We start from the raw sequence: 13,507 nt of genomic DNA, 5'->3' as shown, positions 1-13,507 counted from the left end.
AGAGAGCAAGGGTGATGACTAGGATTTCCACTCAATCAAATAACAAAATCCCCAATGTGTCCTCTAAAAATCGTGGGACATTAAATGTAGCCCAATAAAAATCGTGAACACCTTATGGGCCTTCAAAACTATGAAATCTAGTGGCAGTGTGGGTCCCTCCATGTGGGTAGCAGTCCTCTCTCTTCAAGAATGCAAAATTGCCAAAATGGCCCTGTACTTGCAGTAGATCTCCACCATTGCTTAGAAATATCTTCTACAATGTCAAAAATGTCCTTGGGCAGTTGTAGACTGACTATGGGCTTGCACTACGGCTCCTTTCTGACCCATTATCCTTTCTTGGGATGAAAAGAATAATCAACTGTACGGTGGGCTAGACGAATGCGTACTTACGTTCTGTTACATCCAACTTGCTCCAACTTTAGTCCTCTTTACAACCATGGAAAGAAAAATGACAACTTTACATGTAACTTGGGACATGCAGCTCCTGATAGTCCAGAACAGCCCAAAATAGCTCAAAACCTGAAAAACACAAGAAAACACCAAAGTAACTCTGTCCAATGTGGTAAAATGTATGTTTTATGTCCTAAGATTTCACACATAAATGTGCTCATCAGTTAGTTTATGAATGTAATTACTAAATAGCAAATACTAATGCCTCTAACAATGTTTGAAATTTAAAATAAAAATAGATCAAATACTTCAAAGAGGCCTCAGCAAGTTTCGGTCGACAAGCTGCAGTGGAGGATAGACAAAAGTTTAACCCTTGTAGGTGGCATGATATTATATTTATGAATTATAATTTTATCCCTTTAGAATGTACATATTCTTAATATTCTATATTTGTAATGCAGCTGACTGTTGGGTGCTTTATGGTACAAGTTCACCAACCTGAGGAAGGTAGCAGTGAGAGTGCTCTCACAAACTTGTTCATCCTCCAGATGCGAGCGCAACTGAAGTATATTCTCATTGATACATTTAAACAGGCGGAATAGGTTGGGTAGCGAATGACTGGAGCAGCTTGTGTATGTGCACTATAATATGAGATTAAGGATGAGGTACATACGTAAAGGAATTGAAGCCAATGACAAAGAACCCATTGAACTGTCCAATATTTTCCAGGAGGACTCTGATGATGATGAGGATCCCCTATTCTAGTGGGTGAGGGATCATGGTACACCCGATATGGATCAGCTTGGGGGTAGGCCTGACCCCACCATTGTGTCTGTAATCGGTACTGATGTTGAGGACTATATGTCGCAAGAGGGGCGTGCACATTCAGAGTCACCGAGACATTTTGAGTCTGCTATAGGAAGTCCTGCTGATGATGATGATGGTGGTGATGATGACAGTGGTGATGGTGATGGTGATGGTGGTGGTGGCATTCAAAGTGGTGGTTATTACGATGATCGTCATGAGGGGATGCGTGAGTAGTACCAGTGTGAAGTGGGAACGCAGGAGGACCCTATGCATTTCACAGGTGAATCTCAGTTTACGCATGCCACTCAAGATCAAGACCATGGTGGCCACACTAAAACATACAACAGAAAGAAGGATCGCAAACACTCACATGCTCAGGATGATGACAACAATATGAACACCATGCTTGCAAGTTTCGAAAGCATGAGTATAGTTACTACTAGTGAGCATCAGTCATGGCATTCATCTCAGCATCATCATGGCTATGACTATGGTCAGAAGAGCACCGATTCTGAATATAGTGACTATGGTCAGTTGGAATAGTAAGCAGTTGAGTTTGACAATCAAAGCACTGGATCAGGTTTTGGGTACATATTTTCAGTCCCAAACCAACCATACTCGCCTCAAACTCAATATGACAGTAGTAGTGGATTCCACACCTCATACCAACAACCTCCCATGTACCCTAGGATAGGGAGTTTGGTATATGTTGATGACAACACTTATATGGAGGCTGTGTCATACTATGCGCAACACTTTAGCAATTCCATGACATGGGAATTCTTTATGGATCAATATGGGGAAGAATTCATTACTCGATCACATTTTATGTAACAAATTTAAAGAAGTTTGATGTAATGTGCTTTTTATTTGAATGTTTTGATTGATATGTAATAAATTGAATGTTTTGATTGCTAATTTACTATGTATTACTAAATTATGTGTAGAGTAGGTTGTTTTAGTATGACTCGTCGCCTACCAACCTATGGTCCAAAGTGAAACTCATATTTGGACTTATTTTTTGGGAAATCTGGGTATGCCATTATGTTTAAATGGCCTGAAATAGGCTGAATACCAAGTTTCAAACCCAAAATATGTGTAAAACCACCGATTTGGGGGTTCGAGTAAAAAAAAAATGCAGTAACTCGCTGAGATCTTGACTTGTCTCGGTTTTTGGCTGGGCCGAGATGCCTCCGAGACCCGAGTTTTAGAACCTTGACTGCAGGTACTTCCTTTTATCTTTGTGTTTTTCTTTTTTTTTACTCTGCCATGCATTTAGAATTACCCTTTCTTCCATTTGTATAGTAGGTTTGGCTTTGTGAGAGGTTGCAGATTGTAAAATCGATAAGAGGAGACTTCAAAATTAGGCATTATCGTCTCTGTTTGGTGGTGATGGAGTATCATCATTGGGAATCTTGGGAGCATGCTCTTTCCTGTATCTCTTCTGACGACATTTGCTAGCGCTGTTCATGGTGGCCTGTTTATGCACCAGTGCCGAATTCTTCTGGATGTAACTATGTGCGCCTGATGGGGCTAGGTCACACCTCCTTCTATATACCCAATCGGTTGTGTCAATAGTTCGGACTGACTCAAGATGTACCTGAGGACTTGGTGAATTTTTATCCACTAGAACAGTTAGACAAGGAGCTAGAGACAAGGAGTTGGTGGGAAGGATTACGAGTTTATGGCAATCCAAGACACTATTGTAGATCGTGGGAGCTGTTGATGATGGCGGGATGACTGCTGAGTACTAAGACCATAGAAAGAAGAAAGAGAAGACTGTAAGGAGGAGATTGACGTGGGAGTGGAAGGAGACTTCAAGCTCTTCAAGTTCCAAGCGTTCTAGGAAGGTGGAAGAAGATGATGGTGAAGACACAGATGATCCAATTGTTCTAAAGGCAAGGATCACAAAGTTGCAGAAGAAAGTGGAAGACTTGAGCTATTAGGATGTTCTGATTGCCAAGAGTAGCTTTCTTTTGTTTTTTAAAGTTAGCTTTTTTACATTATTTGGTTGGGCTTTTGAACTTTAAATTTGTGATTGAACTTTGACCATAATTGAATGATGATTTTTCTATTTTTTTTATATGATAGATACTGATGTTGTTTCATCAAGATGCCTACGTACCCTTAGGTTTTTCAGGGATCAGGTCGAACGTAGTTCTGTTATTTAAGAATCTTCAGACATAGTACTTCTTGAGTTGATCCATGTTTGTTAAGTAAAGGAGTACGATCCCATCTAGATCCACTACTCGAATTGCTTGGCCAGGTAGTATTTCTTTGATCATGTAAGGGCCACTCCAATTGGGCTTAAATTTTCCTCGTGGATCGCATATGGATGCCCGCTGCTCCTTAAGTACTAGATCATCAACAAATAGTTGGTGTGGCATAACTTTCTTGTTGAATATTTGTATCTTCCTTTGTTGGTATTTCTTCACCTTATCGATGACACACATCTTTTTCTCGTCAATGAGGTTTAGTTCCTAGAATCTTGTCTTAATCCATTCTACTTCTGGAATTTCGCTATCCATCATGACCCGAAGAGAGGATATCTCTAATTCGACCAGGAGGACTACTTTCATTCCATAGACTAGAGAGTAGGGTGTTGCCCTAGTCGAAGTTCGGATGGATGTTTTGTATTCCCAAAGTGCATAGGGCAGCTTGTCGGCCCAGTCATTATGCTTGTCGGCCATTTTCTGTATTATCTTCTTGATGTTCTTGTTGGCGGCTTCCACTACGTCATTGGCTTGAGGTCTAGAAGGTGATGATGTATGCCTTTGAATGTTCATCTTATCGCACAATTTCTTCACTTCTCCCGTGAAGTGGGATCCTTGATCTTGAGCTCATGAGGGACCCCATACTGGCACAATATGTTGTTGCTTATGAATTTGGCCACCTTAGCTGCTGTTAGTTTGGCATAAGACTGTGCTTCCACCTACTTGGTGAAGTAATCAATGGCTACTAGGATGTACTCTTGACCATTAGAAGATTTAGGGATCACATGGTCGATGACATCAATGCCTCAAGTGGCGAATGACCAGGGTGAACTTAAAGTGTGCGATTTCGATGGCGGTGTATGTATAAAATTGTTGAATATCTGGCACTTGTGACATTTTCTCACATACTACGCACAATCAGCTTTTATGGTGTTCCAATAATACCCTAATCTGAGGATATTTTTGGCCATCATCCTTGCATTCATGTGAGGCCCACATATGCCTTAGTGAATCTGATCCATGACTAGTTTTGACTGTTCTTCATCAACGCATAGTAGTTGCACCCCGTCATATGATCTCTTGTATAGAATATCTTTTAGTAGGACGAATTGCTTAGCGTATCTCCTAAAGATTTTTTTTTTTTTTTTTGTTGTAGCATCTTTAGGGTGCCATCCTTCTCTGATGAAATCCACTACGTTTGCGTACCATGGACTTCCATCAACCGTTAGGGCATGAATGTGAGTGATGTATGCAAGTTGATGTCTTTGATTGCTCAAGAATGGGTGTACCTTTGTTTTAGATTCCATCTCAACCATGGATGCCAAAATTGCTAATACATTGGCAAACCGATTGTTGTCTCTTGGCAAGTAGGAGAAGGTAATCTCTTTGAATTCCCTAGATAGTATCTCCTAATGTTCATGATAGGGAACTAACTTCTCATCTTTAGTTTTCCATTTTGCATTTGGCATATGACCAAGGAAGAATCCCCATAGACTTCTAGTCTCTTGAGTCCTACTGATAGGGCAGCCTCAAGTCCTATGGCGCAAGCTTTGTATTCAGCCATATTATTGGTGCATTCATAATTTAGCTTAAACACCCAAGGCATATGGGTTCCATCGGGAGTGATTAGTAGTATGCTAACTCCGCAACCCTTGTGATTAGCTGCTCTATCAAATAGTAGTTGCCAGATCACGTTGGTGTCTTCCGGCTTCAATTGTACAATATTGTTTGAGTTAAAATAAAATCGCAAGCGTACGGGTTAATCGTAGCTACGGGTCGAACACGAGGAGATATATGCCACTCTATTTAACTAACTTAAAAGTAATGCAAAGTGAACCAAATTAAAGTGTTAAATTAAACTAATTAAACTAATGAAAATCAATGCATCCTAACTCATAAGCATCTAACAAAATTAAAGGATTAAATCGGCGTCCTAACACATGAGCATCTAACCTATCAAACTAAAGCGAATTGAAAGGAATAAAAATGCAGTCACACATACTAATCACATAAAAAGAAATAAGGAAATAAAAATGCATCAATAAACCACAACCATATAAAATTAAAATAAAAGAAATAGAGGGGGAAGAAGAAGAAGATAGAGAGAGATAGAGGAGATGGAGAATGAGATTGAGAGTTTGGATAGTAAAACCTGGATGTGCTTGCATGAATGTAATTGAAAAGCTTGAATACTTGCATAAACTTACCATGGCCTCCTCTTCTAAATCTTCAAGTCTTGTCATCAACTTAAGAACTTAGACTAGAAGGCTTAAAACCTAAACTAGAATTAAGAAATTACAACCCAATTGAAGACTTAAATTGAAATTAAAGCATAAACTAAACCTATTATAACCATTAACTAAAAATCATAAAAGCAAACTAGAACTTAGAAAAGCAAAAAATCACAAATTAGAAGGAGAAGAAGAAAAGAAATTTTACTAAGTGAATGAGCTAAAAATTACATTAAAAACTGAATTAAAATTGAATTAGAAACTAACTAAAAACTGAACTAAAAAAGTAACTTCTTACAACCCAAATGGCAAGGGGTATTTATAGGGGAAGAGAGGAGAAGAGAGAAGGGGGAAGTGTAGGAGAAATATTCCCTAAGAAAAGAGAATATTCTCTTCTCCTTCCTCTTTTACAATGCCTTGAATCTTAAGAAAAAAGAAAAAAATAGAAAGAAGAAGAAGATTATTTACATAGACCTTCTATTTTTAGAAAAGTAAATTTCTAATTCTAACTTGTGCTTCATTTTCTTTGTAGATATCTTCTCCAAGCCATAAAATCAAAGCATCTTTGATTTTTCAACCTTCCATAGATGAGAAAATATCTTTCAAAATAAATCTATCCCAAGTAGAATTCTAGAAGTGCTCTTGAGAAGTTGGAGGAGAGAGAGAGTAAGGGCGATGACTAGGATTCCTTTAAGAATAAATAAAATACCCATTCTATCCTTCAAAAAACGTGGAGCATGAGGTACTTATATAGGCCTCACCATTGTGTTCCTTACGAAAAATCACCCAAAATAGACCCAAATTTCGTCCAATTTGGAGTTCGGGAGCCCAAGATATCTCAAGTTGAAGTTGGACTGTCCAGAGCCCTCCAAATGGAATCTTTCGGGTACAGGAAATATAACTTCTGGTTATTCATTAAGGCCCCTGGAATCCGAACTTCCGTTTTACTTTGTCCCCGACCGACTGTCAATAATTATAAATAAACCCTTCTAGACCATTTTCGTGCTTCGTTACTAAAACGGCCGTAACTTCTTCGTTTCAACTCGGAATCAAGTGCCGTTTGAACCGTTACGAAGCTGACTCGATGGGCTACGCATCCAAGCCATTAACATCTCTAAACTGCTTAAAAACATTTCCTTAACATCATCTCCTCCATTTTTACAAGAATTCACCTAAAACCTGAAAAGCACAAGAAAGCACCGAGTAACTCTGTCCAATGTGGTAAAATGTATATTTTATGCCCTAAGATTTCACACATAAATGTGCTCATCAAATATCGTCATCGAAAAATATATCTTCCAACAGTCTCGTTTTAAGGGTTGGATGTGCTGATAAGTGATCTATGATTGCTCGTCTTTTGATTGACTTTTGAATCACACGTTTGACATCAAACTCTGATAATAAGTGCAACCATCGTGCTAATGTCCCTGTCAAGGCAGGTTTCTCGAATAAGTACTTGATTGGATCCATCCTCGAGATTAGAAACACTTGGTGGGCTATCATGTAATGTCTCAACCGCCTGGTGGCCCAAATCAGACCTGTGCAGACCTTCTCTAGTGGTGTATATCATGTCTCATAGTCCACAAATTTCTTGCTCAAATAGTATATGGCCTGTTTTGTCTTACCATCTTTTTTATGTTGGGCCAGCATTGCTCCCATGGCCGTGTCAGCTACAGACAAGTATAACAATAGAGGTTTGTCGGATATCAGGGGTGCCAACACCGACGGGTTGGCCAAGTATTCTTTGATTGTTTCAAACACGACCTCATTGCTCATTCCATTCCTTTGGCTCATTCTTTTTGAGTAGCTTGAAGATTAGTTCGCACACCATGGTTAAACAAGAAATGAACCAACTGATGTATTGTATTCTTTTAAGAAATCCTCTAATTTTTTTTTTGGTTTTGGGTGGTGGCATGTCCATAATCGCCTTGATCTTGGTGGGGTCGACCTCATTGCCCCTGTGGCTAACTATGAATCCTAAGAGTTTTTCGACTGTGGTCCCAAATACACACTTATGGGGTTCTAGCCTTAGCTTGTATGTCTTAATTCTTTCAAAGAATTTTCTTAAGACTCCAACATGTCCCTCACGTTCTTTTGACTTGACGATCATGTCGTCGACATAGACCTCAACCTCTTTGTGCATTAGGTCATGCAAAATGGTGGTTGCTACTCTTTGATAGGTTGCCCTTGCATTCTTGAGCCCAAACGACATCACCTTGTAACAGTGTGTTCCCCCATTGAGTTATAAAGGATGTCTTTTGCATGTCTTCGGGTGCCATTTTAATTTGGTTCCATAAAGGATAGAAGGGCATTCTTGATCGCATTGTCTACGAGTATGTCAATATACGGTAGGAGAAAGTCATCCTTTGTACTCACTTTGTTCAGATCCCTAAAGTCTACACACATTCGGACTCGTTCATCTTTCTTGGGTACCGGCACAATGTTTGTGAATTCACCTAGAAGGGTGGTGAAAAGATGAATGTAGTGGAAAATAAAAACTTATGCGAAAATAAAAAATATTATCAATAAAAGACAATTTAAATTGTAAAGATAACACGAGATTTATAGTGGTTCGGCCAAAACTTGCCTACATCCACTCCTCTCACCTTAGAGAGAATTCCACTAAAAACAATCTTGACAATGAGCAAGAGAACTCGTACAAATTTTGATTGAGAGCAAGAGGACTCAACACTACTCTTGATTCCGAGCAAGAGGACTCAACCAATCTTGATTTCGACCAAGAGGACTCAATTAATATATATGATAAAAATTACTAGTATAAGGATTACCTTAACCTTAGTAAGTGTGTAAGCTACCTTCCACCCTTGGAGCTTGAAGCTAGATGAGGTCGAGGAGCTTGAGTGTATGAGCTTTGTGATGCATTGATTCTTAAAATCAATGAAGGCTCACTTGAGGCTATGGCACTTAGAAGTTGTATTGAAGTCTCTTAATGATGGTGATTATAATTAATTAGAGCTTTAATAAGTGCCTATTTATAGGATAGGTAGCTAAAATTAATTAGGAATCTGTCTTAAGATCGGATTCAAAAGACAGAGCTAATCCGGTATGCCGGATCACCAAATTACTTAAATTAAAGCCTTTGACTCAACGGTCAAATCCCAACGGTTATAATTGGATTCGGCATGCTGGATCCATGTCTACAGTGACAATTTTGATTCGGTATATTGGATTCAAATCTAGAGCATTCTGTTTGCTCTCTGTGGCTTTACATTTGTGGGATAATATGATCTGGTATGCCATTTACAGATTCAGTATACCGAATCAGCAGATTTGTATGAATTCTGCAAGTCCTTCAAAGGACTAATATGGGGTGATATCCAATTCGCATGGGCACATGGAATTGGGTTATTTTTCACCTCCTAAGGTCTTTCTTCATGTATGCATGCGTGTGTGTGTGCGATACATTGATTTAGACCTTAATACATTTTTTACAATTTTATTACAATTTCAAAAGTACTTCAAGTCTTGGGTGCTTCATGTCTTGAGTACATCATAGCTTAGCTTGAATTTCTTCCAAGAATCATTTGAAGTGCTTGTGTTGCTTGTGTATATGTACTCTTGAACTTAGGTGCTCCCCCTCACTTGTTGCCATGCTCTTGTAGAGGGCTTCTTATGCATCTAGGCTTTTTATGCATCTAGAACAAGAGTTAGTACACAAAGTTTAATTGTTATCATCAAAACCATAAAGGAGTGTATGAGGTCCTTTCCTCAACAATCTCCCCCTTTTTGATGATGACAAATAATTTATCAAAGTAGTGAAAATAATGTAATCTTGCACAAAGGTAAATCCAAAATGCATATCATGATTGAAATTCATAAATGAGAAATTGCATAAATAGATTACAAACAAAGTAGTAAAAATAAACTGGTAAACTTTCAAGATTATTACATCCATTTTCATTTTCACTTTTTCTCCCCCTTTTGACATTATCAAAAAGTAAGAACAATAAAATTATGGGGCTTCGGGATTAGGTTGATTTTGAGAAGACATCCCGGGAAAAGGTGGAATAGAGGGAATAGAGCTAGACTCTCTAGGGTAGGGTGCCCGAAAGGATGGTCGAAACCCTTGAGGTATGAAGCCTTGGGGAGTGGCTCCCGGAGTGTCAAGAGATAGAAAACCAAGGTTCATAGTCAAGTTTTAGACCGCTGTGAGGATCTGCTCTTTTCTAGAGTTCATTGATTCAAAGCCTGTTCAGAATTCTTGACGCAGTGACACCACATCTTGTTGGAGCTATTGTTGTCCCATTTCAAGGTCAATCACTCTCGTGTTGGTCTCTTCCATGTAGTCCTCCAAATTGGAAACCCAAGTTTGAAAAACTTTGGGTACCCAAGGTTGTTGACGGGGTTGTCTCCTTGGTTGTTGTTCTTCTTCATTACTGGAGTCACCTTCCTCATATTCTTCATGAAAGTCTAGAATGTGGATGGTGTGGAAAGAATTTTGAGTAATAGGAAGGAAAGAAGTAGTAGATTCAACCTCACGATCAAGGTTAATGTCATAGGCCTTGAAGATGCGGGTGAGATGGTGACCATAAGGAAGGTTTGTGGACCTCCTTGGATGTGCAATGGTCTCCATGTACCGTATGATGAAGTAAGGAAGACACAATGGAGTAGTGGTGTTGACACAATAGGTGAGATAAGCTTGAGGGGTCAAGCACTGACTCCGATCTCCTCCTCTTGGGATGACATTATGTTGGATGATGTATGAGATGACGTGAGGGATGAGCTTGAGGCTAGAAATAGGAACCAATCCCTCATCTCCAAGATATTCTTCGAGGATGCTAGAGTAAATTTCTTGATGATCGATGAGGTCTCGAAAGAAAGTGCTCTTGGGAGTCCAAAAGAGACACGGACCTTCACTAGACATTTGGAGGAGACTAGCAAGATCATCGATAGAAATGTCCATGTGGTTGCCCTTCACAAATGTACTTATCTTCAAATCCCTTTTTATCCCACTAAACCGGAGATTGTTGTAGAAGTATTTCACGAGATTTGGGTAGCAGGGTTCCGAAAGGTGAAGGAAGGAATCCCACCCAATATCCCTGAATTTTTATTCAATGTGCAAACTTTGGAAAGAGGGAACATCCACATCTCTTCCTTCTTCAATTTTTTTTATCACGGAAGAGATGCCAAGTTTCCCGGCATTCATCGTTAGGAAAGAGTCTACTTCCACTAGCTCCTGCTGCCGAAGAGGCTCCACAATTCGGTGCAAATTGACCTCTATGTCGACCTCTTTTTGAAGGTAGGGCAAGGGCATCTTGAGGCATTGGTTGTTTTCCTTTACGACTCATACTTGAAGGAAGAGTGAGAGATTTGAGAGGGATGAGTGAGATTGAGTGATTTGGAGTGTTTAGCACAAGGGGAGTGATTTGTAATTGAAATAATGTGAACAAAATGACAAAATAGTGCCTTTATATAGGCCAAGCTTAGTCACCAACGGCTAGAAAACGGCAAAAAATCTGCCAGAAAAGGCGATTCGGCATACCGAATCAGATCTGGCATACACAATTTCCTCTCGGGAAGTTCACATCTGTTGAAAAATAGGAAATGGTATGCCAAATCGAGTTTTTCAGCAATTTTCACAGTTTTAAAACAACAGAGATGCAAATTATCATTCAAAGGGGTTACATAACCCAAGTTCTCTTCTTAACAAACAAAATCTTTCCTTACTCAGGGGTTTAGTAAAGATGTCTGCGAGTTGCTTCTTGGTCTCAATAAAGTCAAGTCTGATCTCACCTCTTTGAGTTGTATCACGCAAGAAGTGGTGGCGGATATCAATATGTTTTGCTCTTGAGTGTAAAATCGGGTTTTTACTTAAGTTAATGGCACTGGTGTTATCACACTAGATTGAGGAAGTGTCAAATGTAATTCCTTCACTCACACTCCTTGTTCTTCCTTCTTTCATTTATGATGAATTTTGCTTGCATGCATGCATATCCTTCATGACCCCCATCCCTGATAGTATAAAACTCATTCATACATTCATTCTCTAGTTTCTGCATACATTCATAATTTTTCTTACATCTTACATTCTCTCCAAAGCATGTTATTCATTCCATTATGCTTAGCAATAGAAAGACCAGCAAGTCCGGGCGGACTAGGGTGCCTAATACCTTTCCCGGACCGTAACTTGACCCGTACCCAGACCAACAGACCATTTGATCCCCAAAAGGGCGTAATATGAGAGTCATTACATTTACAATTTTTTGGTCCTAGACCCTCTCTAGGTGGTGACTCCCCTACATTACATTTTCACCCCTCTCTCTCTTTTCCCTATCCAAAGGAAAGGGATGAGGTGGAGGATGCGTGGTGATTTCCCAACGCTGTTGTGCCATTGCCCTCACAAGGAGTGACAAGCTTTCTAGGTAAGTTGAGATCCAGAGTCATCATTGGGGACGGGTTCTGCCTCTTCGGTCTAATGGGAGCTACTGGCAGGACCTCTCCGCAATCTCTTGAAAGGTGGGAGCACAACAACGTCCTCAATATTGGCAATCTCCTGATCTACAGAGGTTCCCTCTGATTTCTTGATTCCAAGAGAAGGGGGAACAGGCGACAACGCGACTGCGGGAAAAAGAAAGAGAGGTCGTATTTAGTTAGAAATTACAAAAGAAGAAACAAAGCAATACCTAAAGACTCACGATATTTGAGGATAAAGACACATTGATTGGCTAGTCGAGATTCAGGCTCTGGAACATGAAGCCTAGAGGACACATCTTTTGCAGCAATGAAAGACATTGGGCGAATTACATCAGCTATAGAGAAGTGAGCATTTGGCCGAGGAGGTTGTTTATCCAAGAATTTGGCAAATTCTTTCTCAAAACGTCTCATATCCACATACAAGCCCTTCATAGTTCAAACCGCATTCTCTGGACGAGATAGGAAATCACGTAGTTGTCTCTCTCTCAACCAACAGATAGCCTCACGATGCCTTTCATTCATGACAAGCCAATCAGGATGATACTTTATTTGGAAGAACTCCTCATACTCTACAACAAATTTGTAGAGAAGAGAGACATCTTTACCTTGGTCTTGTGTTGACCGTTTCTTCATTTTCTACGACAATTCAGAAAATTTATCTATAGCGGAGTCAATTCGGCTGGAAGTGGAAGATTGACAATCATCAAATGGTTCAGTCTAATCATTCTAGACCAAGAAGGAGTACTTCAACCACCAAGATGAAAAATCTTCAGACACCATAGGAAGAGGATCAAAGTAGCATGGCTGAAAATTAGAAAGCGCTAGTTGGCTCATTAAGGTGATGTCACAAATACTATCATAGTCTTTTAATACCCGACGGTCAGGACCCCCTTCAGCATTAGCAAAGTAACAGGGGTAAGGAATGGCTTGAACAAGGCCAAACTGACGAGCCCAAAATTGAGGTTTGTAAGGCTCTATACTGCACGTGTTGTTTTTGGTATGCTCAAGGTAAATTCCAAAATGGAGGTCTCGGCATGTCAAAAAGAGGCCCACAGATCTTTGTGTTTAAGGGGATTATGAAGAGCCTCAATCAACCAAGGAGGTGTACTTTTAGAATATTGAGAAGGAGTAAAAAGGGCTGGAGATCGGTCATCATCAAGTTCAAAAAACAGGCGAAAGCACTGTAATAGAGACCAAGAGATTGGCAAGTAGAGTAGTTTGAAACCAACGGCTGGATATTTGTCAGTGTTCTGGGGAGGGCTAAACTCAGGAAAATAAAGACTTAACCACAACTTGAGAACCCAAAAAGGGCCTCCCCCATGAATGAAATTCGACTCAATAAGGTCGTTACAGCCACGATACAGAGATGAAAGGACAAAAGTAGCAAGGTTGATCGATCGGCCACTTGCCAAAGCATTGGCTAGACTGAGG

Source organism: Telopea speciosissima, chromosome 2 (genome assembly GCF_018873765.1).
Source record: "Telopea speciosissima isolate NSW1024214 ecotype Mountain lineage chromosome 2, Tspe_v1, whole genome shotgun sequence".
In the NCBI taxonomy this organism is placed as follows: domain Eukaryota; kingdom Viridiplantae; phylum Streptophyta; class Magnoliopsida; order Proteales; family Proteaceae; genus Telopea; species Telopea speciosissima.
Note: the sequence above shows the minus strand (reverse complement) of the source record.